Raw genomic sequence first — 27235 nt, 5'->3', positions numbered from 1 at the left:
ATACGTTCATTCTTATGTAAAAAACAAAATGTGTTTGTTTGGTACCAAGCTACACAATGGACTATTTGTTTTGTGCAGACCACAAGTATCTAAAGTCGGTTTCAGTAGTATGAATCCCTCAGACCTACCGTTGTGGTACAATAAAAGCCACACAGAAATATCATTTACTGTTTATTTATTCTACTTAATGGCTTATGCCTTAATCAAGGGTCTCTGTATGTCAAAAATTACAAAACTGATTTTAAATTATAGTTACTCAAAATAATACAAAACTACAATCAATAATATTATGGAAAGGCTAATTAATCTAAGAAACTATAACAAGTGCACAACATTTTTATGAGAAAATATAACTAAAATCATGAAAGTTCAAGGATTTCTGAAAGTCAATATAGAAATTAGATTTTGATATCGTATTGAAACAAATCTCATCAACTACGTTCTAAAAACACGTAGTTTTACACATTTTTCTGTTATCTGCTAAAAGATATAACAAATTAACAATATTTTCAAGTGAGGACACTTCTGTCACCCTCTGTAAGTCTATCTGTTACCTATAGCCCTTCTGCTATTGTGGTTTTGCTGTTGGACAGTTGAAAGTTTCCAGACGTACAATTGTAAAATGATGGACACAGGAGATAGTACAATGTGGCTCTGGTACAAAACGTGCTACACATTATTGTGACATTTATTTTTACTTTTGAAACATTAATTCATTGAAAATATAACAATAATGTTTAATAAGAGTATTTCACATAGAAATTGATTGTATGATGCTCTTTATCACGTTTCACGTTATAAAAGAACGAACAACAAAATATTCTGGAAAACAACATAATTGTTTGTTTTTTACTTTCGCGCAAAGCTACACGAGAGCTATCTGCGCTAGCCGTCCTTAATTTTGAGGTGTAAGAGTATAGGAAGGCAGCTAGTCATCATCACCCACCGCCAACTCTTGAACTACTCTTTTACTAACGAATAGCGGGCTTGATCGTCACATTATAACGTCCCATGGCTGAAAGATTGAGCATCTTTGGTGTTTCGGGGATTCGAACGTGCGATCCTCGGATTACGAGTCGTATTTTTTAAACACCTGGCCATGCTGGGCCAGGAAATAAAATAAAGATATATCTACTGATAATCTAAATATTAGTTAAATTGAAAATACTGAGGAGACAGTTACTTATATAGTACAGTTACTTATGTAGACAGTTACTTATGTTGTACAGTTACTTATGTAATGCACTTACTTATGTAGTACAGTTACTTATGTAGACAGTTGCTTATGTAGACAGTTACTTATGTAATACAGTTACTTGTGTAGTACAGTTACTTATGTAGTACGGTTACTCATGTAGTACAGTTACTTATGTAGTACGGTTACTCATGTAGTACAGTTACTTATGTAGTACAGTTACTTATGTAGACAGTTCCTTATGTAGTACAGTTACATATGTAGTACGGTTACTCATGTAGTACAGTTACTTATGTAGACAGTTACTTGTGTAGTACAGTTACTTATGTAGTATGGTTACTCATGTAGTACAGTTACTTATGTAGTACAGTTACTTATGTAAACAGTTACTTGTGTAGTACACTTACTTATGTACTACAGTTGCTTATGTAGACAGTTACTTATGTAGTACAGTTACTTATGTAGACAGTTACTTATGTAGTACAGTTACTTATGTAATGCACTTACTTATGTAGTACAGTTACTTATGTAATGCACTTACTTATGTAGTACAGTTACTTATGTAGACAGTTGCATATGTAGTACAATTACTTATGTAGTACGGTTACTCATGTAGTACAGTTACTTATGTAGTACAGTTACTTATGTAGACAGTTACTTGTGTAGTACAGTTACTTATGTAGTACGGTTACTCATGTAGTACAGTTACTTATGTAGTACGGTTACTCATGTAGTACAGTTACTTATGTAGTACAGTTACTTATGTAGACAGTTACTTATGTAGTACAGTTACTTATGTAGTACGGTTACTCATGTAGTACAGTTACTTATGTAGACAGTTACTTATATAGTACAGTTACTTATGTAGTACAGTTACTTATGTAGACAGTTACTTATGTAGTACAGTTACTTATGTAATGCACTTACTTATGTAGTACAGCTACTTATGTAGATAGTTATTTATGTAGTACAGTTACTTATGTAATGCACTTACTTATGTAGACAGTTTCTCATGTAGACAGTTACTTATGTAATACAGTTACTTATGTAGACAGTTGCTTGTGTAATACACTTACTTATGTACTACACTTACTTATGTACTACAGTTGCTTATGTAGACAGTTACTTATGTAGTACAGTTACTTATGTAGTACGATTACTCATGTAGTACAGTTACTTATGTAGACAGTTACTTGTGTAGTACACTTACTTATGTACTACAGTTGCTTATGTAGACAGTTACTTATGTAGTACAGTTACTTATGTAGACAGTTACTTATGTAGTACAGTTACTTATATAATGCACTTACTTATGTAGTACAGTTACTTATGTAGACAGTTTCATATGTAGTACAATTACTTATGTAGTACGGTTACTCATGTAGTACAGTTACTTATGTAGACAGTTACTTGTGTAGTACAGTTACTTATGAAGTACGGTTACTCATGTAGTACAGTTACTTATGTAGTACGGTTACTCATGTAGTACAGTTACTTATGTAGTACAGTTACTTATGTAGACAGTTACTTGTGTAGTACGGTTACTTATGTAGTACAGTTACTTATGTAGACAGTTGCTTATCAGTTACTTATGTAGACAGTTGCTTATCAGTTACTTATGTAGTACGGTTACTCATGTAGTACAGTTACTTATGTAGTTCAGTTACTTATGTAGACAGTTACTTATATAGTACAGTTACTTATGTAGTACAGTTACTTATGTAGATAGTTATTTATGTAGTACAGTTACTTATGTAATGCACTTACTTATGTAGACAGTTTCTTATGTAGACAGTTACTTATGTAGACAGTTGCTTATGTAGTACAGTTACTTATGTAGTACGGTTACTCATGTAGTACAGTTACTTATGCAGTACAGTTACTTATGTAGACAGTTACTTGTGTAGTACAGTTACTTATGTAGTACGGTTACTTATGTAGTACAGTTACTTATGTAGACAGTTACTTGTGTAGTACACTTACTTATGTACTACAGTTGCTTATGTAGACAGTTACTTATGTAGTACGGTTACTCATGTAGTACAGTTACTTATGTAGTACGGTTACTCATGTAGTACAGTTACTTATGTAGTACAGTTACTTATGTAGACAGTTGCTTATCAGTTACTTATGTAGTACGGTTACTCATGTAGTACAGTTACTTATGTAGACAGTTGCTTATATAGTGCAGTTACTTATGTAGTACAGTTACTTATGTAGACAGTTGCTTCTGTAGTACAGTTACTTATGTAGTACGGTTACTCATGTAGTACAGTTACTTATGTAGTACGGTTACTCATGTAGTACAGTTACTTATGTAGTACAGTTACTTATGTAGACAGTTACTTATGTAGTACAGTTACTTATGTAGTACGGTTACTCATGTAGTACAGTTACTTATGTAGACAGTTACTTATATAGTACAGTTACTTATGTAGACAGTTACTTATGTAGTACAGTTACTTATGTAGACAGTTACTTATGTAGTACAGTTACTTATGTAATGCACTTACTTATGTAGTACAGCTACTTATGTAGATAGTTATTTATGTAGTACAGTTACTTATGTAATGCACTTACTTATGTAGACAGTTTCTTATGTAGACAGTTACTTATGTAGTACAGTTACTTATGTAGACAGTTACTTGTGTAATACACTTACTTATGTACTACAGTTGCTTATGTAGACAGTTACTTATGTAGTACAGTTATTTATGTAGTACGATTACTCATGTAGTACAGTTACTTATGTAGTACAGTTACTTATGTAGACAGTTACTTGTGTAGTACACTTACTTATGTACTACAGTTGCTTATGTAGACAGTTACTTATGTAGTACAGTTACTTATTATGTAGTACGGTTACTCATGTAGTACAGTTACTTATGTAGTACGGTTACTCATGTAGTACAGTTACTTATGTAGTACAGTTACTTATGTAGACAGTTACTTGTGTAGTACGGTTACTTATGTAGTACAGTTACTTATGTAGACAGTTGCTTATCAGTTACTTATGTAGACAGTTGCTTATCAGTTACTTATGTAGTACGGTTACTCATGTAGTACAGTTACTTATGTAGTTCAGTTACTTATGTAGTACGGTTACTCATGTAGTACAGTTACTTATGTAGTACAGTTACTTATGTAGACAGTTACTTGTGTAGTACACTTACTTATGTACTACAGTTGCTTATGTAGACAGTTACTTATGTAGTACGGTTACTCATGTAGTACAGTTACTTATGTAGTACGGTTACTCATGTAGTACAGTTACTTATGTAGTACAGTTACTTATGTAGACAGTTGCTTATCAGTTACTTATGTAGTACGGTTACTCATGTAGTACAGTTACTTATGTAGACAGTTGCTTATATAGTGCAGTTACTTATGTAGTACAGTTACTTATGTAGATAGTTATTTATGTAGTACAGTTACTTATGTAATGCACTTACTTATGTAGACAGTTTCTTATGTAGACAGTTGCTTATGTAGTACAGTTACTTGTGTAGTACGGTTACTTATGTAGTACAGTTACTTATGTAGACAGTTGCTTATCAGTTACTTATGTAGACAGTTGCTTATCAGTTACTTATGTAGTACGGTTACTCATGTAGTACAGTTACTTATGTAGTTCAGTTACTTATGTAGACAGTTACTTATATAGTACAGTTACTTATGTAGTACAGTTACTTATGTAGATAGTTATTTATGTAGTACAGTTACTTATGTAATGCACTTACTTATGTAGACAGTTTCTTATGTAGACAGTTACTTATGTAGACAGTTGCTTATGTAGTACAGTTACTTATGTAGTACGGTTACTCATGTAGTACAGTTACTTATGTAGTACAGTTACTTATGTAGACCGTTACTTGTGTAGTACAGTTACTTATGTAGTACGGTTACTTATGTAGTACAGTTACTTATGTAGACAGTTACTTGTGTAGTACACTTACTTATGTACTACAGTTGCTTATGTAGACAGTTACTTATGTAGTACAGTTACTTATGTAGACAGTTACTTATGTAGTACAGTTTCTTATGTAATGCACTTACTTATGTAGTACAGTTACTTATGTAATGCACTTACTTATGTAGTACAGTTACTTATGTAATGCACTTACTTATGTAGTACAGTTACTTATGTAGACAGTTGCATATGTAGTACAATTACTTATGTAGTACGGTTACTCATGTAGTACAGTTACTTATGTAGTACAGTTACTTATGTAGACAGTTACTTGTGTAGTACAGTTACTTATGTAGTACGGTTACTCATGTAGTACAGTTACTTATGTAGTACGGTTACTCATGTAGTACAGTTACTTATGTAGTACAGTTACTTATGTAGACAGTTACTTATGTAGTACAGTTACTTATGTAGTACGGTTACTCATGTAGTACAGTTACTTATGTAGACAGTTACTTATATAGTACAGTTACTTATGTAGACAGTTACTTATGTAGTACAGTTACTTATGTAGACAGTTACTTATGTAGTACAGTTACTTATGTAATGCACTTACTTATGTAGTACAGCTACTTATGTAGATAGTTACTTTTGTAGTACAGTTACCTATGTAATGCACTTACTTATGTAGTACAGTTACTTATGTAATGCACTTACTTATGTAGTACAGTTACTTATGTAGACAGTTGCTTATGTAGTACAGTTACTTATGTAGACAGTTGCTTATGTAGTACAGTTACTTATGTAGTACGGTTACTCATGTAGTACAGTTACTTATGTAGACAGTTACTTGTGTAGTACACTTACTTATGTACTACAGTTACTTGTGTAGTACACTTACTTATGTACTACAGTTGCTTATGTAGACAGTTACTTATGTAGTACAGTTACTTATGTAGACAGTTACTTATGTAGTACAGTTACTTATGTAATGCACTTACTTATGTAATACAGTTACTTATGTAGACAGTTGCTTATGTAGTACAGTTACTTATGTAGTACGGTTACTCATGTAGTACAGTTACTTATGTAGTACAGTTACTTATGTAGACAGTTGCATATGTAGTACAGTTACTTATGTAGTACGGTTACTCATGTAGTACAGTTACTTATGTAGTACAATTGCTTATGTAGACAGTTGCATATGTAGTACAGTTACTTATGTAGTACGGTTACTCATGTAGTACAGTTACTTATGTAGTACAGTTACTTATGTAGTACAGTTACTTATGTAGACAGTTACTTGTGTAGTACAGTTACTTATGTAGTACGTTTACTCATGTAGTACAGTTACTTATGTAGTACGGTTACTCATGTAGTACAGTTACTTATGTAGTACAGTTACTTATGTAGACAGTTACTTATGTAGTACAGTTACTTATGTAGACAGTTGCTTATATAGTGCAGTTACTTATGTAGTACAGTTACTTATGTAATGCACTTACTTATGTAGACAGTTGCTTATGTAGTACAGTTACTTGTGTAGTACGGTTACTTATGTAGTACAGTTACTTATGTAGACAGTTGCTTATCAGTTACTTATGTAGTACGGTTACTCATGTAGTACAGTTACTTATGTAGTTCAGTTACTTATGTAGACAGTTACTTATATAGTACAGTTACTTATGTAGTACAGTTACTTATGTAGATAGTTATTTATGTAGTACAGTTACTTATGTAATGCACTTACTTATGTAGACAGTTTCTTATGTAGACAGTTACTTATGTAGACAGTTGCTTATGTAGTACAGTTACTTATGTAGTACGGTTACTCATGTAGTACAGTTACTTATGTAGTACAGTTACTTATGTAGACAGTTACTTGTGTAGTACAGTTACTTATGTAGTACGGTTACTTATGTAGTACAGTTACTTATGTAGTACAGTTACTTATGTACTACAGTTGCTTATGTAGACAGTTACTTATGTAGTACAGTTACTTATCTAGACAGTTACTTATGTAGTACAGTTACTTATGTAGACAGTTACTTATGTAGTACAGTTTCTTATGTAATGCACTTACTTATGTAGTACAGTTACTTATGTAATGCACTTACTTATGCAGACAGTTGCTTATGTAGACAGTTACTTATATAGTACAGTTACTTATGTAGACAGTTACTTATATAGTACAGTTACTTATGTAGACAGTTACTTATGTAGACAGTTACTTTTGTAGTACAGTTACCTATGTAATGCACTTACTTATGTAGTACAGTTACTTATGTAATGCACTTACTTATGTAGTACAGTTACTTATGTAATGCACTTACTTATGTAGTACAGTTACTTATGTAGACAGTTGCTTATGTAGTACAGTTACTTATGTAGTACAGTTACTTATGTAGACAGTTGCTTATGTAGTACAGTTACTTATGTAGTACGGTTACTCATGTAGTACAGTTACTTATGTAGACAGTTACTTGTGTAGTACACTTACTTATGTACTACAGTTGCTTATGTAGACAGTTACTTATGTAGTACAGTTACTTATGTAGACAGTTACTTATGTAGTACAGTTACTTATGTAATGCACTTACTTATGTAATACAGTTACTTATGTAGACAGTTGCTTATGTAGTACAGTTACTTATGTAGTACGGTTACTCATGTAGTACGGTTACTCATGTAGTACAGTTACTTATGTAGTACAGTTACTTATGTAGTACAGTTACTTATGTAGACAGTTGCATATGTAGTACAGTTACTTATGTAGTACGGTTACTCATGTAGTACAGTTACTTATGTAGTACAATTGCTTATGTAGACAGTTGCATATGTAGTACAGTTACTTATGTAGTACGGTTACTCATGTAGTGCAGTTACTTATGTAGTACAGTTACTTATGTAGACAGTTACTTGTGTAGTACAGTTACTTATGTAGTACGATTACTCATGTAGTACAGTTACTTATGTAGTACGGTTACTCATGTAGTACAGTTACTTATGTAGTACGGTTACTCATGTAGTACAGTTACTTATGTAGTACGGTTACTCATGTAGTACAGTTACTTATGTAGTACAGTTACTTATGTAGACAGTTACTTATATAGTACAGTTACTTATGTAGACAGTTACTTATGTAGTACAGTTACTTATGTAGACAGTTATTTATGTAGTACAGTTACTTATGTAATGCACTTACTTATGTAGTACAGTTACTTATGTAGATAGTTATTTATGTAGTACAGTTACTTATGTAATGCACTTACTTATGTAGACAGTTTCTTATGTAGACAGTTACTTATGTAGACAGTTAGTTATGTAGACAATTGCTTATGTAGTACAGTTACTTATGTAGTACGGTTACTCATGTAGTACAGTTACTTATGTAGACAGTTACTTGTGTAGTACAGTTACTTATGTAGTACGGTTACTTATGTAGTATAGTTACTTATGTAGTACAGTTACTTATGTAGACAGTTACTTGTGTAGTACACTTACTTATGTACTACAGTTGCTTATGTAGACAGTTACTTGTGTAGTACAGTTACTTATGTAGACAGTTACTTGTGTTGTACAGTTACTTATGTAGTACGGTTACTCATGTAGTACAGTTACTTATGTAGTACAGTTACTTATGTAGACAGTTACTTGTGTGAGTACACTTACTTATGTAGTACAGTTACTTATGTAATGCACTTACTTATGTAGTACAGTTACTTATGTAGACAGTTGCTTATGTAGACAGTTGCATATGTAGTACAGTTACTTATGTAGTACGGTTACTCATGTAGTACAGTTACTTATGTAGTACAATTGCTTATGTAGACAGTTGCGTATGTAGTACAGTTACTTATGTAGTACGGTTACTCATGTAGTACAGTTACTTGTGTAGTACAGTTACTTATGTAGTACAGTTACTTATGTAGTACGGTTACTCATGTAGTACAGTTACTTATGTAGACAGTTACTTGTGTAGTACAGTTACTTATGTAGTACAGTTACTTATGTAGTACGGTTACTCATGTAGTACAGTTACTTGTGTAGTACAGTTACTTATGTAGTACAGTTACTTATGTAGTACGGTTACTCATGTAGTACAGTTACTTATGTAGACAGTTACTTGTGTAGTACAGTTACTTATGTAGTACGGTTACTCATGTAGTACAGTTACTTATGTAGTACAGTTACTTATGTAGACAGTTACTTGTGTAGTACATTTACTTATGTAGTACAGTTTCTTATGTAATGCACTTACTTATGTAGTACAGTTACTTATGTAGACAGTTGCTTATGTAGTACAGTTACTTATGTAGTACGGTTACTTATGTAGTACAGTTACTTGTGTAGTACAGTTACTTTTGTAGTACGGTTACTCATGTAGTACAGTTACTTATGTAGACAGTTACTTGTGTAGTACACTTACTTATGTAGTACGGTTATTCATGTAGTACGGTTACTCATGTAGTACAGTTACTTATGTAGACAGTTACTTGTGTAGTACAGTTACTTGTGTAGTACACTTACTTATGTAGTACAGTTACTTATGTAATGCACTTACTTATGTAGTACAGTTACTTATGTAGACAGTTGCTTATGTAGTACAGTTACTTATGTAGTACGGTTACTTATGTAGTACAGTTACTTGTGTAGTACAGTTACTTATGTTGTACGGTTACTCATGTAGGACAGTTACTTATGTAGTACAGTTACTTATGTAGTACAGTTACTTATGTAGACAGTTGCATATGTAGTACAGTTACTTATGTAGTACAGTTACTCATGTAGTACAGTTACTTATGTAGTACAATTGCTTATGTAGACAGTTACTTGTGTAGTACAGTTACTTATGTAGTACGGTTACTCATGTAGTACAGTTACTTATGCAGACAGTTACTTGTGTAGTACAGTTACTTAAGTATAAGTTACTTATGTAGACAGATACTTATGTAGTACAGTTACTTATGTAGTACAGTTACTTATGTGGTACAGTTACTTATGTAGTACAAGACAACACCACGTGTTTTAAAAATTCCTTTTTATTTCTTTAATTTCCTTTTGGATCCAGAAAGCAGCTCCAGTAAACAATATTCAACCCAAACTCTTCCCTGTTGGGCAGACTTTATAAATACTTTATAACGATATTTAAGGAAACTTGTTTTTGTGATTTGGTGAACTTTAAATTGTGTTACTTTGTTGTTAAAATGTAATGCTAGACTTTGCTTTAATCTAGCATTGTAAAGGTATTTTGTTTTATAGAATAACTTTGTTCTATTATCTTACAGATATGGAGGATAGGAGCTTTCACAGTGAAAGATAAACAATAAAGTTTAATCATAAAATTTCTTTCTATCGCCGGTACAAGCGGCCACTGTAAATGTTTACTCCTATTTTGTTTCATTTGGATTGTTTTGTCTTATAGTTTTACTTTGTTCGTTAAACTAACAGAAAGGAGAAGGCTGTCTCACATAGAACTAGTAAGCGAAAACTAGTAAAGGTTTCTCATTACCTCTTGTTCTCTCGTCAGTGCAACACAGCTACTGAAAACAATTGCCCTCGTTTTGTTTAGATATATTATATGTTGCGGATTTATATAATTGTGACAGTACTGACACTTTCTCTGTGAAGAACCCAGTAAAGATCAAAAGTAACGAACTCAAGCTCTGCAATATAATATCTACTGACTCTTCTGTTAAACAGATTCTACATATTTGCTCTGCAGGAAATTACGTATCAAAGTAGTGTTTGTTGGTTTGAATTTCGCGCAAAGCTACTCGAGGGCTATCTGCGCTAGCCGTCCCTAATTTAGCAGTGTAAGACTAGAGGAAGGCAGCTAGTCATCAACACCCACCGCTAACTCTTGGGCTACTCTTTTACCAACGAATAGTGGGATTGACCGTCACATTATAACGCCCCACGGCTGAAAGGGCGAGTATGTTTGGTGTGACGGGGATTCAAAACTGCGACTCTCAGTTTACGAGAATCATGCCTTAACCCACTTGGCCATGCCGGGAAGTATCAAAGTAAACCACATTTGTTTATAAGGCCGGTATATAGGGGTCCCAACATTCCTAGCCCCTCGTGTTGCTCCTAGAAATTCGTAATTCAGCACTAGTTCCCAAGTGCCTTTTCGGCATAAGAAGTATTTGTCATTTCGATATTGCAGATTAGTTTAATATAATACAATGTGGTATAGCAGTATTTGTATATACACAATAATGTAAACACCTACATTGAAGCAGTATCCTGCTTCTTTGTAATTGAGTCATATGACATATTATTTACTGACCACTCTATAATGTACAAAATATAAAATTAATTACTCAACATAAACAAACACATTAAAGTTGTCCAGTGTTCCGAAGACAAGTCATCCATTTATTTTAGAAGAAACTTCTTCACTTTTGTTTTAAAAGTAGGTTCGTCTCAGTGTATGTAGTTTACGTATCTACCTACAAACTTTATCAACATGTTCTTACAAAATAAATTTTACATTTTAACTATTCGTATAAGCAGTACTGAAAAGAGAACATTTTTACAATAACCTTATTATTTACTGTTGTTTTCCTTTCAATGTGTTGATGTTGTGATTTGGTTTTCAATTAAATAAAACAACATCTGAGGACTTTAGCACATTTAGGTTCAATAGCATTCACGGGAACCATATGAAATACCCTGGTTTTATTGCTATCTTCATGCTATTACTTGAGATTAATGAGAATCTTTTACACTGAAGGTCTGTAGTTGTATCTAGTTCTTATAGGGACAACAGTAGGAGGTGATGACATTTTGGTAAAATACCTTGGTATTCCCAATCAACAAATAAAGTACAGTGTCGCTTTTGACTACCACTGCTACTATTATAGGGCCTTAAACTATCAATCATAGTTTAAATTCAAGACAATAAGTTAGTAAACTAGAAACTTATAAAACACACGAAAAGGTAATGCGTAATTTTAAAACTAAACAAAAACATAAATGTTGCAGTATGTTGTACTTTAACTGTTTGTTTCCACATCCTGCTCTCATCATGAACCGTTATGTTTTAGTGCAATTGCTCGAATTTCCCCATGCAATAGTACTTCCCAATAGCACAGATATTGAAACTCGATGTTTAGCGTTATAAGCCTTTAGACTTACTCCTGTGCCACTAGGGAGCTGGCATCGTATAGTGGCTACTTTCTTTCATTGTTTAAGAGGCAGCAGTAAAGTTTTACGAGAATCGAAGGCTCAGACATTAGTCCTTCTTTGCAGCTCATAAAATTTCTCAGTGGCCTTGTCCATCCATCCCCGAATAAATTATTATATGATAATAGTATAAAATGTTATTTTTAGGTAGGGAAAAAAATCGCTAAGAAAAGGAGATTCAATTAGACATTAGAGTGACATGTTTTACAATGCTGTTGAAACTTACCTTGAACATTTGCAAAATGTAAAGTGCAATGGTATAACATACAATGGTTCATTGCGCTCTTTCTCTCTCTATATATGAAAGTTTGTTTGCTTGTTTTGAATTTCGCGTAAAGCTACATGTGCTAGCTGTCTTAAATTTAGCAGTGTAAGACTAGAAGGAAGGCAACTAGTCATCGCCACCCACCGTCAACTCTTGGGCTTACATTTTACCAACGAATAGTGGGATTGATTGATACATAATAACGCCCCACACGGCTGAAAGGGCTAGCGAGTTTGGTGTGACGGGGAATATATAAAAGTATATACATACGTACTTATCTCAGTTGTCAAATTGTTAACTTTAACATTTGAAATTTTCATTCTGAAGGCACACGATAATTGCTTGATTGTAATTTTCTTTTTTCCATAAATATACTGTAATATTGTTCTGGAATAGTACGTGATATTGCTTAGTTGCTTATGTTGAAAAAGTACAGAAAATGGCCATTTTACTTTTGTGACCGGGATAATGAAATTTATAAATCAGGGGCGTAGATTTTTTACACCCGATGGAGGGGATGATTTTTGCAACCATTTATGTGGACTGTTCAATTTGCAAATTGGTAATCTCTGGTTACGTGAACCTGAAAGCTGTAAACATGCAATCACAGAGTAATCTTGTTGCCACGATACTTCGAGGTTTCCATGCAGGTTTGTATAAGTGAGGTGTTGTGTACAGTTTTCAAAATGTTAATAAAATAAAGACAAATGTGTCACAAATTAACTGTCACATGAATTTATTCCTGCACACTGCACAGTATAAAAGATGGCCATTATAATTGACAAGGTTACTAATAACTTTCATTGCATGAATTATGTTTTCAAATATTAATAAAATTAGTAATTACCCTTGATAAGTTTATATTTACTGAAAAACTGTTCATGTTGTTTGATAAAAATAATTAAAATGTCTTTGCGAACTCTTGAAAATTACACATCAATACAATGTAGCACATAATTATTCATACTTTTTATTGAAGTAAGATTCATTTAGTCCTCTACTCTACATGTTCCCAAACGTATACCTCCTTTGTGATGATCAGTTTATGAATTCTTTCATAAGCTCTTCTATATTTATCTTGTCGACCTCATCTTTGTGAGTGTGAAAAACTGCCACATGGTTGAGGCGACACTGAGACATAGTTGACCCTAACCACGTCTCCAACGTCTTAATGCAGAAAAGCTGCGTTCACATTCGCAGCTGGATACTGGACATACAAGCAAAATTTTTATGAGACGAAACACTTCACTAAACATCTGCTGGTTTGTTTCATGCATTTTACAGTAAACATCCTTCGCACGTTTCAGATATACTGCTTTTGTTGTTCCTTTGAACATAGGCAACTGAAACTCGAGCCGTTATGCAGAGATTTCTGGATAGAAGTTTATAACCGAGTTGTCAATCTTGCCAGATGTGATCATGTTCTCAAGTGCCAGATATTGCCTCAAGTCATGGTTGTCTGCATTGAATCTAGTGGTCAGATGTTCTATGACTGTGTCCATAAATTCAAAATATTGGCTTCTGTAGTAATCTCTAGCTGTTGCAGAATGGTGTGCTGAGCCATCACCTGTGATCCTTCTGGGGGATCTGTGAATGCGTGGTAGTTCAATACGCACCAGATCTATGGAAGTTACCTTATTCTCAGCTTCATCAAATATCTTATTGTAATTTTCCTCTGTTCGCAGTACCCGCAATTGCTCAACTGTCATTGCAGATGCTTCAATCATGCCAGATACTGTCGCTGATTTTGCTTGGAATGAACGGTTTAGTAACTTGAATGCAGCTAATGGATGCTAAGCTATCAACAATCCTAAAACTGTCTTTCCTTTGTGAAATCTATCCAGCAGACCTCGTGCTTTCACTGCTACATCTGATTTTCCATTTGCTAATTCAGACAAAGTATCAACAATGTCACTGTAATTGCAGATAGGCGGCACAACCAGCGTGTTGGACACAGTGGGCGGATGTATTTAATTGGACCATTGTGGCTGTCTGACCATACAATGTGTTCAAAGATTGTCTTGTATTTGTCTGACCTCTGAAGCAAGACACCAAGTTCATGTACCCACTGGATAGAATCTCGAACACATTCACAAGCTACAACTGCATGTTGCATTATTAAATTAGCCTTGTGTGTTCCGCAGTGAAAAAACAAAGCTGACGGTTGCTTTTCTTTTATTTTTGCCTGGCATCCACTGTACGCACCACTCGTGTTAGCGGCTCCATCATAAGTTTGTGCTCTTACTCCTGACAGTGGTAAATTGAGTCTAGTCAGTACATCAAGTATAGTCGAGGATATTGTTTCACCAGTTGTATTGGAAACACTGTACAAACCAAGAAATGTCTCATGGACGTCAAGATTCTCATCTACGTATCGTACACATATTGCTTCCTGTTCGGCACCTGTAACAACTTGGTGACATCAACCATTAATGCAAAGATTTTACTTTGCTACACTTCGTGTGCTATGTTCCTCAGTATCTGATGGCTGAACATCTCCATTATTTCATTCTGAGCTTGGGGTGATGTGAATGTGGTTTTCTTTACAAGTAGGCCGTCAACTCAGGATCTTCCTCTTCCAGGAGCTTCATTAACTGTAGGAAGTTCTCCTCCATATCAGTATCTCCACGTAATGCTAAACATTGACGCAGTAAGAAACGTAAACTTCTGAATATTTTGGCTAGACTTCTTTTGCATTCTTCCTGCTGCTTCTTTTTTCCATCATGTAGCTGGACAGTCACTGGAGTTACATCAAGTGAACCTTCTGGAGATATGGCGAATCTGTGTTGAGAGGAGTATTGGTGTTCGTTGAATTTCTGTTTTGCCCTTTTCAGTTGCAAAACCGGGGATATGAAGGTATACTCCACTGGCCTCTCTAATTTCCCTGTAAAAAGGCCTCTATTTTTCTCCTTGGCACAATGAAAGCATATGACTTTTTGAGTCTGATTGTCGAAGTGTAGCCATGAAAACTCATCAAACCACTTGCCCTGGGAGTTAATATTTTGAGATTTTGCTTTCTGTCGTGGTATTATTTGTGCCTCTGGATGATATGGTTTTCCACACTGTATCTGTGGAGTGTCAGATTTTTCATTACTGCACAAACTTGTTTCACAACTATCTGGTGGTTCATGATGTGCAATAGTTGCACGAGCATTTTCAGACTCGTCCTCTGATGAACATGGTATTTCCTCTGTATGGCAAGTTTCTATTCCTTTGCTTGAGGTTGTTGAATTATCTGCATCTGCATTGTCACTTGTAGTACTACTAGTAACTGGCTTGCAGAACTGTCTAATATCGGAAAGTTTCAGACGCTTGCTTGTCATAATTGGAATCTGTTTTCCAGACGACTCAACAAGCTAAAATACAATCTTTATTGAAAAACTCTAACGAACAACGAACGAAGATAGAACAGAATGGAAGTAGGACTGAACTGTACAATGTATTTAAGTCGAACGCGCGAACCTCACATTGATTACTAAGCCGACTGACCGCCTGGGCATCGCTGGGACAATAATGTGTGCTAGTTACAACACAAGTAATTGCAAGTTTCTTAAAAAATACTTAAACAATCACAAATATATTATATTCCTGTTAAAGCTCATCAAAAGGCAAACACGTTGTGATATAATGTCTATAAGCACGTCTATTAAATAAAAACATCTAAACAAAAACTAACAATACAATTCGAGTAGAGGCTTCAGGCCGTTGAAATCGCTCCTTTTGTGTTCTAATTATACAAGAAAATACAATATTTTCACCATCTATAATAAGAGAATATATTGTTCTTTTACCATAAAGCACCAGCACTTTATTAGAGGGCGGTGATAATCTGAACTTTCCTGGATTAATGAGGGCCACAAACACAGGTCTAATAAGCCCTATTGTAAAATCGAGGCTCAGACTAAAGGGAGCGGAGGGGGGTGATGTAGGGCGCGTCTGGATCAAGCGGCTCCAACTTGTCGTGAACTGTACACTAAACGTACACTATGGTCAGCGGCTTCGACAGCTAAGGAGAGTAAGGTGTTCGACAATAAAACCGGCTAGACATGCATAAGAACAAATGGCGTAGGAAAACCGCACAATATACAAATAAGATTGATGCAGCTACAAGCTACAAATGGCCTGCCAGATCTAGATCACAGGAGTTTACGCTTGGGAGTAATATTTTTGAATTTCATGCTCTGTTCAATCTGTTGTGATGAAAATTTTACTTAATCTTACATTACGTAAAAGACGTAAGTAGATTCTGTGATAGTGCTTGCAAGCCTTGCATGTATACTTAGGCCTAATGACTGATACTTACGAACTGTCGCTAAGATCGAAAAGCTTAGAAGCACGCCTGTATTAAAGATGTACATTTCGGTTACTGAAAAAGCCTACATCTAGGCCTAATTATGTAATTCCATTGATACGAACACGAGAATCACAAGAACAAACACACAATTTGTAGACCTATGATGCAATAACACAATTCAACAGACCATACTGTAGGGGGGGGGGATGATTGTATGCACCATACCCTCCACCTAAAATGAAGGGGGATATATACCCCCATCCCCCCAGGATCTACGCCCCTGTTATAAATTAACTTATTTTCTATGTAAAAACGGACAAATTTGCACATTTTCATTTACATAAGGTCTGAATAAGCAACATATGAGTCAAGATTTACATGTATTTATACTAAAGTTATACAGAAATGAATAAAAATGTTTAGAAGTGAGTAATTTTTTGAGATTTGCGACTGTAATGTAAATCACTTTCACGTATCAGCCCCCAACTATAGTTTCCTATCGTGTTTCGTCATACGCTACTTGGTAGCGGCGTTCAAAGTCCAGTATATCTTGATGGAAACGCTCGCCTTGCTCCTCTGAGTATGTTCCCATGTTATCCTTGAATTTATCAAGATAAGCATCAAGGATATGGACTTTCAGGAACATTCTGCAGCCCATTTTGCCGTAGTTCTTCACCAGAGCCTTAACCAGTTTCACGTAATTTTCAATCTTGTGATTGCCCAAGAAGCCCCACACCACTGCGACAAACTGCCCCAAGCTTTTTTTTTCATTCCTACTGAACTTCTTGTGGAATTCTTTGCACTCCCAGGATCTTCTTTATTTGTGGTCCAACGAAGACACCAGGTTTAACCTTCGCTTCAGACAGCTTAGGGAAGAAGTCTCGAAGGTACTTGAAGGCTGCAGACTTCTTATCAAGAGCTGTGACAAACTGTTTCGCAAGACCAAATTTTACGTGCAACGGTGGGAACAACACCTACTGGAGGTCCACTTGTGGCTCACACTTGACATTGTGCCTCTCCACAGAGAACTCGGTCCGTTGTGGCCAGTGCTTCCTGTTGTAGTGCGCTGCTGTTTCCCTCTTGTCCCAAAGGCAGAGATAACAAGGAAACTTGGTAAAGCATCCTTGGAGACCCATCAGAAATGCCACCATTTTGTCTTCGATAACCTCCCAGCCATAGTCATCATACTTCAAGACTTCTAGCAAGGTCTTGACGATATTGTGTTCCTCTTTGAGGTGCACCAGATGAGCCAGGGGAAGAGACGGATACTTATTCCCGTTATGGAGCAGCACAGCTTTGAGGATTCTGGATGAGCTATCAATGAAGAGGTGCCCAGGGTTTGTTTTGATCCCCGACGGACATGCTGAAATATGCCTTGTAGGCTTCACACATTTTAGCAGATGCTGTCACAGATCACTTTTCCGTGATAAAGAGAGAAATCCACTTGTAGAGAAAAATATATATGTAAAAACGGCTGGTATGGGTTGAGAATTTTTTTTTTATGTAGAGGAGCTAACGTTTCGACCTTCTTCGGTCATCGTCAGGTTCACAAAGAAAGAAAGAGGTAACTGACCAATAGCTGACCACGTGTTTGAAGGCGGTTGTGTAATTTAGTGTAGGAATGTAGAGGGCGTGCTTAGATGTTTAATTATATTTATTAATATAGGTATAAAGGTGTTGCTTTGTATTGGTTTATTTTGGGCTTGAGTTGTTGTATAAATAAGGCTTCTTTAATTTTGCATTTGTTTAGGTTTGTTTCTTTATTTAGTACTTGGGTGTTTTTATGATTACGTGAACCTGACAATGACTGAAGAAGGTCGAAACGTTGTTCGCTCCTCTACATAAAAAAATTATCAACCCATACCAGCCGTTTTTACATATATATTTTTCTCTACAAGTGGGTTTTTTTCTCTTTATCACGGAAAAATTATCGTAAGTTTTACAACATTCTAGAAAATTCTTGTAAGTTCTACAACATTCTAGAAAGTTCTTAAAAATTCTTTTAAGTTCGAGAAAGTTCTCTATCAGCTACTCACCACTGAATCTACCTGGAATGGGCGCATTTGAAAATTTCATTATCCAGGTCACAAAAGGAAAGCTTGAAAAGAAAAATAGGTCTTTTCCATTTACTTTAGGCATAAACAATTAGGAAATAACACTTTCTGCCCAGGAACAAGAAAAAGTAAAAATTGTGTTACGTAGTGTTATTATTACAGCCAATGTTATTGCACGCAGAAGGCAAAGATATAACATACACGGCAAAAGGTAGCAAGTTTGAAGGAAGAAACTATGACGAAAACAGTTTTTAATGGTTTTTGGGATGTCCCTATCACAGCTGATAATCCACGTGAGTTTCTTTTCCAACGTGTTTCACCTATCAGCTTAATTCTCGTCAGTGTATTTTGTTCCCAACTTGTTTGTTTGTTTTTTGGAATTTCGCACAAAGTTATTCGAGGGCTATCTGTGCTAGCCGTCCCTAATTTAGCAGTGTAAGACTAGAGGGAAGGCAGCTAATCATCACCACCCACCGCCAACTCTTGGGCCACTCTTTTAGCAGCGAATAGTGGGATTGATCGTTACATTATAACGCCCCCACGGCTGGGAGGGCGAGCATATTCGGCGCGACTCGGGCGCGAACCCGCGACCCTCATGTTGCGAAGCGCACGCCTTAACGCGCTAGGTCATGCTAGGCCTCTGTTCCCAACTTTCTCTCAACTGCCTTTTACAGATATACATTCGCTTATAGGTTTTAGGCAAAGAGATTGCTATGTATATCGTGACTTGACGGTTTAGAAAATATGTTCACACCGTCAAAGCTTCCACTTTCCTCAAATCCTTCTACTCTAGTGTTTGTGTCGAATTTCTTACCGCTGTTTGGAGTTGCCACGTGTGACGCAGCTGTTGCATTGTTGTTTTACATGAATGAACAGGTCGCGTATTTTGAAGAGTTCCTTAAAGTCAGTTGTTTAAGTAACGTCTTGATTAGTTTCAAATGTCCAGTGTGGTAAGTGATTTTATTGTTGTCTCTATCAAATAAACAAATATTTGCAGTAGTGTCTTTGTGTCTTATTAAAACAAATTTGTAATATTATCATGTAGAAATACGTTACACATCAATCTTATAAGAGTAAGCTGGCTTAGTGTACATATTAAATTTCGCTGAATGTCACCAACAAATTTTGCTTATGTTACACAAAATTCGCCGTCGCCACATGCGTGCAAAACGCCAGGCCCGGCGTGGCCAAGCATGTTAAGGCGTGCGACTCGTAATCTGAGGTTCGCGGGTTCGCATCCCAGTCACGCCAAACGTGCTCGCCTTTCAGACGTGAGGACATTATAACGTGACAGTCAAATTATATAGACTCTGTTTTGCGCTAATTGATTTCCTCGAGAGATGGTTTCAAAATTCCAAAGATTATGACCCATCTAACAAGCGTACAACATTCTACTGGCCATCTGACATGCAACATGATTATTCACACACAAACTGTTGATAATATAATAATAATAATAAACTGGAGATATGCTACTCAGTCCCACTATTGTTGTCAAAGTAATCACATATCATGAAATATTTCGTGGTGAAGTTCGCTAGGCACAAGAGCATTATTATTCCTAACATAATAATTGTAAGTTTAGTTTGTTACAGTAAATTATAATGTCATTATACGACATGAGGATCTGTAAGTTTGACAGAAAACCGATTCCTGTGGAAGTTATTGCAGTTGACAATTTTAACGTTTCTTTGTCTGGTAGGCCTACAATAAACATGAATAAAAGACAAACTAAGCTACTGTTATTACTTCATTAAAACCAATAATAATGTAACGAAATTCATATTTATAGTGGAAGAATAAACTTTAGTAGTAATCAGTGATGACCAGAAAACCCACTTGTAGAGAAAAATGTATATGTAAAAATAATATTAAACAATAGACTCAGGACATCCTCAGACTATGTTGTTATTTTATTATTTTTTCTCAGATGTTTATGCAAGACGTAAAGGCATGAGATAATCAAAGGGGAAGTAAAGTGTTGCAATTTGCATGTACATCTATACATCACGTAGTCATTAGTCATATTTAGTTACAATTGGACAGACAGATCTACACAAGCATCCGGGTCTATACGTAGAACTGTGAAATGTCACTATGAATCCCCACCCCGTCTATTTCATCAACAAAATTCTAAAATAGACTAGAGGTTTATAGAATGTGGCATGTTCAAGAGGCTATGAATGTTTTTTATACATAAAGCAAAGCCTACAAGACTGGGGTATAAATATCGGTTGTATGTTATAGGTCTAAATGTATTCATTGTTTATGATAGTGTTTTTCACCTATTTGTCCATTCAAAATCGATATAAGACACTGCTTTGTTCATGAATAAGAGTTTAAGTGTTATTAAATGGTAAATTATATATTATATAAGTTAAGGAGCACCACTACTTAGGTTCTAGGGGAACCCAACGGGATTTGGCCTGGCGGGCCGTTCGTCACTGCCTAGGGCCAACCTTGCCTTTCCCGATTACATCATGTTACGTTTGCTATACGTTGTTTCAATTTTTTGCCATCAATAAAGAACAATTTACATCTAAAAAGTATAGTTTGATTTAGTGAATAAAATGTTTTGCATGATACTTGAGTACAATGAATTTATCATAAACTTAGTCGTTAAAACTCCTAAACTGTGCCAAAAGGAGGAAGCAGCTTCAGTGCTCAGGTCGTAACTTAGGGAATATCAAAGTGTCCTGTATATACTACAAACTATATATGTATATATATTAGTAGTATCACTTTGAGTCTACTTTCTGTTTAAACGTTACTTTATTACAAGTTACAACAAGAAAGAATAAGAGGATGACGTTTTTATTTGTTAAGATAAATAAACATAATTCCTTTAATACATAAAAAGTATACACAAAGACAAAAATTCACAATGGGAAAGGCACGTCATGGCCAGGTGGGTTAAGGCTTTCGACTCGTAATCTGAGGGTCACGGGTTCAAATCTCTGCCACACCAGACATGCTCGCTCTTTCAGTCATGGGAGCGTTATAATTTGACGGTCAATCCCACTATTCGTTGGTAAGAGAGTAGCCTAAGAGTTGGCGGTGGGTGATGATGACTAGTTGCCTTCCCTCTAGTCTTACACTGCTAAATTAAGGACGACTAGAGCAGATAGTTCTCGAGTAGCTTTGCGCAAAATTCTAAAGCAAACAAAAAAACACAGTGGAGAATGAAAATAACTTTACGATAGTTGTTTTTAAGTGTTAAACATCATCACACGAATCACCCCGACGCTTTACCATTAAAATTCAAATTAAAAACACATACAGCAGAAATTGCATAAAATGTTGTTTTTTTTAAAGCATACAATATACTAGAAGCTAGGCACTTTAAAAAACTTATTAAATATAGCATACACTATATGCACCCCAGGAAATATCACTGAAGGTATTTCACACTTAACGCTTTACAAACATAAACCAATTACGTATATGGGCCCGCGAATATAAACTTCATAATAGTTGTTTTGGTTTTAATAGCTGATTTTCATTAATTCAATTACTCAGATTTTGAAAATAATTATTTTTTCTATGACATAATAATTTGTTACAAATCGTGAAGAAAAAACAAGCTCTTACTGAGATGAAATTACTTTTTGATTTACCACAATCAACATATTTTATTACTATGGTGGTTAACAAAACTACAAAGGAACTAAGGAAAATGGGAGAAGAGCATTGATGTCAAATAAATGGGCATCTTCGTTCATCCTAATTTTTTTTGTGAAATATACATCTACAGCTACGTGATGTGGTCTTTCTTTTATATGTATTGCGTTTGGAGAATCTCGTTTCAAGACCAGAAGTAATCAGCCATCATGCTTATGTTTTACCATTCCTGATACCTTCTTTTCATTACTCTGATGTCTTGATGGAATCTCCCAGAAGTAATCAGCCATCATGCTTATGTTTTACCATTCCTGATACCTTTCTCTTTATTACACTGATGTCTTGATGGAATCTCTCAGAAGTAATCAGCCATCATGCTGATGTTTTACCATTCCTGATGCCTTCTCTTCATTACCCTGATGTTTTGATGGAATCTCTCCCCTTGTTTATCGCTGATGGCACCGAGATTTTCAGGGGAATAGTCAACACATGAGTGTAAGTAATGAACTTTCAAGCTCATAGTACAACCCAATTCTTTGACTTTATCGGTATGTTATTGTCAATATTTTTGCAATTTTGGTTCTTGTTGTTTTCTAAAAAAATATCAATAGTATATTTAAAGGCGATCCACACTTCTTTTCCAACTTTCTTGATTGTCCTTCCGAGCTCGTCCTTTCAGCCGTGGGAGCGTTATAATGTGACGATCAGTCCCACTATTCGTTAGTAAAGAGTGTCCCAAGAGTTGGCGGTAGGTGGTTATGACTAGCTGCCTTTCCTCCAGTCTTACCCTGCTAAATTACGGACGGCTAGCGCAGATAGCCCTCGAGTAGCTTTCGTGAAATTTAAAAAGCAAAAACAAACAAACCTTTCAAACTGTTCATCTGAAATTAATTTTCTACTCTGAGGCCTTAACAACAACCCATTCTTTAAGTTTCTAATAGGAATTACTTTGTGGTATTAAAACTTTCATGTTTAATGTTTTCGATCCTGTTATAAACCTATTTCTGCTTTGTCATTGCTAATTTCATACTTTGCTCAAGGTTTTACAATTCAAACAAAAGAGACTCGAACAAGAGACGTCCAATAAAACACTTTATTTATATTTTCAAACATTTAAAACTACACACAGTCTAACGTGCTAAGGTTTATTACAGACAATTAATTACTTCTTTTACCATGGTGACTGATGTTAAGATATAATGTCATCAATAATACTAACAAAGAGCTTGGGTATGAAGACAACTTCCTGTTCTTCCTTTGAGATTCTGACTGAGATTTGAGCTGTCTGAATTATTTAGCTGACTAACTCACTAGGCTTATTTTCCAAGCACTTTTACATCAGTAGAAGGGTTATTATCGGCCTACTCAAAGAAACAGCTAGTTTCCTGTTTACTATTGCTCTGAGTTTGTTTCATGAAAAAAACTCTTACCGACACACCATTAAACTGTCAAACTTTGTTTACGAACTCCTACGTTCTCAGTTAATTATTAATTATCTTTTTAACACCAGCTTGGTTGATTTAAATGACCACATGACCTCTTCTCTATACATGTAAAGTATTTCCTCCACAACCCGAGAATAATGGTCCGATTATAGCGTTGTCTCATTAGTTTGTTTGTTTTTTAATTTCGCGCAAAGCTACTCGAGGGCTATCTGCGCTAGCCGTCCCTAATTTAGCAGTGTAAGACTGGAGGAAGGGATTGACCGTCACATTATAACGCCCCATGGCTGAAAGGGAGAGCATGTTTGGTGCGACCGGGATTCGAACCCGCGACCCTCGGATTACGAGTCGAACGCCTTAACAAACCTGGCCATGCCGGGCCTTGTCTCATTAATCGAGGTCTTCAGGTTCAACATCTACGTTTGTATATGTTCTTACAAGCTCGCTGATGTCTGCTTATTTAATTCAACATTCATGAGACATTTCCTCAATTTTAGTTCCTAGCTTAGGTAATCTCTTATAACTGCGAGAGCGTCTATTTGTTCAATCCAAACACATAACTGAAGTCCTTCGGTGTTTTCACTGAAGTAATGTCCTAAGTGATGCCTCTGTATAATTTGATTTTGGTAGCTTCAGTTATTCATCAACAGGTTAATTGTACTGTGACTCGTTTCTCAGCGTTTGCTTCAGTTATTGTTGTTCTGTCTATAAACATTATTACTATAAAAGAGAAAAAATGTTCGTTTATTCTGCACTTTCAGATTACTCGACGTGTTTCTTTCAAACGTTGTTATTGTCTAAACATCATTACTTTGAAAAATATGTTTACTTTTACTTGTATGGCAACTTTCTCTGTTTATTGTTACAATTAATCGTGCGGAGAATCCACATACATAGCGTACTAAGTACAAGTTGATGTTGAAATCTCTAAAATTGTTTTCTCTTGAAATATAAGAGTTGGTGGATCTGATTTAATGTTCAAGGTTGTAAAGGGAATTGATTGTGCTGATGCACGGTTTTATTTCGTACTTAACAATGAGAATAGTAGGACTAGAGGACAGAAATATACATTTTGGCAAGGGAAGATATCTTAATCTAAGATAGTCTTATTTTTCTATTAGGGTGGTTAGCCTTTAAAAGCGGTTGTTTTCAAATATTGTGGAAGTAGTAACTTTAAGTTAATACAAGGAAAAACTTGATAAGTAATACATAATAAGTGATGGATTTAAGATTGTTTTTTGTTTATATAGTAACAGTTTTAGCTTGGTTTAGAAAATAGAAAAACCGAGGTGGATAAATAGGTCCCATGTTTTTCCAAGATGTTATGTTTTCAACAATGTACTGTATATACCAAAACTATTTAATAAACTGGTTGTAAATCATTCGCAGAACATTCTACAAGAGCTCGCGATAAACACCGACAGATGGTGGTATATGTAACAAGAACATCAAGTAACAGCTGGAAAAGCAAGACCAAAAGCGTTGTATCTAAATGAAGTATTTTTGTAATAAAATATTATTACTGTGTTGAAATTTTGTTGAACGTATGGCAAATACCTGTTGTAGAAACACAAGTAAAGAAGACGACGTTTCGAAAGTCGCCCTCTATAGTTGTGGTTATACAATAAGCAATTGCCGTCCATTCAACCAAATTTAATCAAATCTGTATCTATCAAAGAATATCACTATGCTATTTGTTCATTTGTATATTGGCAGCCATCAGGGACTGTTGCCACCATTTAACTTAAGAATGGTTTCAATCTAGTAATAATTAATCTTGCTTGTTGTAACAAATACATTAATAATAACTAGCCGATTTCTCGTGGCACCAGTGCATTAGATCCACGTATGATGTATGATGACGTCATATCAGCACCCTGAAAATGGAGAAAACAAAGATCTCTGTAACGAGAAACTAAGGCAAAACGGAAAAATCGTGACCCCATTGCAAATCTGCATGCTCACAGAATTAAAGTTTCGCAAAAGTGTTGGTTGCACACTATGTATTAAAAAACGTTTTTCCAGTATCATATAAGCAAGAGTTCCTTTATAGTATGATGTGAGACACAATACTGATGGTAAACCGAATAAATGTGGGTGATGTCAGCTATTCACACATGTTATAAAGTAAATAATATCTGATGTAGATTAAGCTCCCCAAAATCTATTTACTATAATCATATTCATCATGACTGTTATAGTGAAATACAGCTTTCATTTAGTTCTGTAAAAGATCTGATAAAACTATCACTTTACGATAAAACAAATCGAACACTGGTAAGTCGATAGAATGCATACACAGACATACAAAACCAGTACAATATAAATTATCAAGAAACCGGTAGATTTTGTCCGGGGTTGATGAAGAATGTCAAACTGATTTTGTGGATCAGTTTAAGTACTTACTCACTTGTATCGATGTATTTTCTAAATAGATACGCACAAATTATTTCACTCAAGGACAAGAAATTCGCAATACTCGTTAAAACTTTAAAATAAATTTTAAAACAGGGTCAAAACTCCTGTAAACTTCAGATGGCTGAATTTAATACCTGTCTGTTTCAATGTTATATCAAGAAACAAGATATTAATTTCTTTACTAAATATAACAAAACAAAAGTGTCTATTGCAGAACAATATTAAACCTAGCCTTAAAACTAGAATGTGACGCTGTTTTACATACAAATGGACTTACATACCCTTATCTCTGTACTGAAATATCTTGTTATAGCCTAGAACCAGTCGAGGCCTAGCGATATTAAAAAATAACCAACGGATACCAGTTACTCTAACTCCAAACCTTAGAGTTTATAATCTGCGAATAGAGTGATTCTATCCTAGACTTATGTATGTTGCACACGTCACAATGACGTTTTGCTTGTTCTACACCAGTCACAAACTTCAAATCTTTTATAGTTTGGGTTGTTCTCTTTATCACAACTATTATATTTCCCGGATGTTGCCTAGATTCTGAGGCCACTCTACTTTTGACTTGCACGTCTTCATTTCTTTAATTTAAATTTTCTCTAAAGATTCCTTTGTCCTTTTCACCTCTGGATTACTATCCAGACGTTTTATGTAATATTTTATCCTCTTCCTAAAAACTTAAGCTTCGTAATGATAAAGTGAACCTTCTTTGTGAACCTGACGATGACAGAAGAACGTTATTGCTCTTCTATGTAAAATATTTTCTCAACCCAAACGAGCCGTTTTTATATATGTTTCTCTACAAGTGGGTTTTCTCGACATCACTGAATCCTACC

At 35.0% G+C, this 27235-nt stretch overlaps 1 protein-coding gene across 2 annotated transcripts in view; it reads right to left on the bottom strand.

Annotated features, from left to right (window-relative positions):
- Positions 1 to 27235, bottom strand: part of LOC143240139 (nicotinamide N-methyltransferase-like) — a 425422-nt gene that overhangs the window by 32997 nt on the left and 365190 nt on the right. Inside the window, exon 1 of one of the 2 annotated variants that reach the window (XM_076482073.1) lies at positions 26672 to 26865. The exons of the other annotated variant lie outside the window; for it this stretch is intronic. The gene's annotated coding sequence lies outside the window, so the exon portion shown is untranslated. Of the gene's footprint in view, positions 1 to 26671; positions 26866 to 27235 lie in introns of those variants that run through there. 2 annotated transcript variants of the gene reach the window in all.

Source organism: Tachypleus tridentatus, chromosome 13 (assembly GCF_004210375.1).
Source record: "Tachypleus tridentatus isolate NWPU-2018 chromosome 13, ASM421037v1, whole genome shotgun sequence".
Taxonomy (NCBI): domain Eukaryota; kingdom Metazoa; phylum Arthropoda; class Merostomata; order Xiphosura; family Limulidae; genus Tachypleus; species Tachypleus tridentatus.
This window is presented reverse-complemented; position numbering and strand designations above follow the sequence as displayed.